At 37.9% G+C, this 1,660-nt stretch overlaps 1 protein-coding gene across 1 annotated transcript in view; it reads right to left on the reverse strand.

The window, feature by feature from the left end:
- BTC (betacellulin) overlaps positions 1-1,660 on the reverse strand; it is a 35,959-nt gene that overhangs the window by 3,416 nt on the left and 30,883 nt on the right. The window lies entirely within an intron of this gene.

Raw genomic sequence — 1,660 nt, forward strand, 5'->3', positions numbered from 1 at the left:
AAATACATTTTTTTAAAAACTATGAAAATCTTTGAAATTTTTTCTTGATATCAGTCCTACCAAACTTCAAAAGCCATCATTACCATTTTAGGATTGAAGCAAAATTCCCAAGCCTGCATTGGCTTGAGATATTCCATTGGTCAGCCAACCTCAGTTCAGGAAAGAAGAAACATTTATATTATCGTTTTGTGTTTCTAAAGGCTCTAATGGACATTTGTTCTAAGCCTTTTTAGTATCAAAGAAGACTGAGGAAGAGAAAGGGCATGCATGAGCCTGAAGGAAACTTTTGAAAATAAGGCACGGACAGCATGAACCGTTTGGATATAATCCTGTCTCAAGGATGACCATTAAGTCAGGGTAAATATAGATTCTGAAAATTATCAGTTTTTTAAGTTAGCTTTTATAGAAAGGTGAACTATTTCTGCATTATATATAAGAACAGCCCCTGCCTCCTTCAAAACACTATGGATGCTAGAAGGAGATATAAAATTTCAGCTTCTGTCTGAATTTTCCACTTCACTTTGGCTATGGAATCTACATTGCAAAGTAACATTTACAGAGATTCCAAAAAAGAGCTTTCTTGGTGACAGGCACAAAGTACAGTAATTTGAGGACATAGTGCATTTATTTTTGTAAGTGACCCACCTAATCACTGTAGACAGTTCCATGATCTATGGCATACTGGCTAAATGTAGATATCACTTTTTCAGATTGAAAGCAGTCTTTATTGAATAAGCCATGGAGGGAAGGGGCATTTGGTAAGATGGTCCCAGGTAACAGATGCTATGGTCGTGATTTCACTGCACCAGAATTTACCTGAGAACAATCACATATGCTGTTGTCGAGGAGAATAAAAAGGAGGAGATGCTCATAGCCAGTCTCTGCCTGGGCTCTCCATGCCGCCACTGACCATTCCCTGGCACAGACCACCTCTTCTGGTGTTGTTGTTTATACTTTACTGAGCATAAACACATGCCCAGGGCTTCAAGAATGTCAGGCATTTACTTTTCCATCTCTATTCATTTCCCTCGCTACAGGGCCAATGTGTTTGCTTCGATAACGTAATAATTTATTAATGCCACTGATAATTTATAAAGGAGCACAGAACCATGATAAAAAATCAATTCTACAGAAAGCATCGTGGTAACAGCAACACAGGCCAGGACTCTGCATCCTGTGTTCCTGCAGGAAAATGGCCTTGACTTCTCAGAATCATAGCGGAACACAGTTCGGTATTAAATCTTAGATTATTGGGTTAGGTCGCACCAACTCAGATTAACAAAAATGATGACTAAGAGCACAGACTTTGATTTGGGTAAATCTCAATTCTAATTCCAGCCCCACCAAGTCCTAACTCTCTATATCTGGATATTTGATTTCTTTGGCCCTGTTTCTATATCTGGGAAATGAGGATAATACGTATCCCACTGGTTGTTGAAAGGATTAAATGAAATAATACATTTCAAACTCTTAGCACATGGTGAATGTTTGATAAATGGTAGTTTTATTATTAATTCAATTCCAAAGACCTAAACTCCTTTCCACTTTTCTTTTTTGTTTGACTAGGAATCCTGGTGACAAACTTCAGTGGAAGTTTATTGAAATTCCCCTTCTTACTTTTGCTACCTCGACAGGGGTTTTTTCCCCAGTTACTAAACAA

This window comes from Propithecus coquereli, unplaced genomic scaffold (assembly GCF_000956105.1).
Source record: "Propithecus coquereli isolate 6110/MARCELLA unplaced genomic scaffold, Pcoq_1.0 Scaffold64, whole genome shotgun sequence".
Lineage (NCBI taxonomy): Eukaryota > Metazoa > Chordata > Mammalia > Primates > Indriidae > Propithecus > Propithecus coquereli.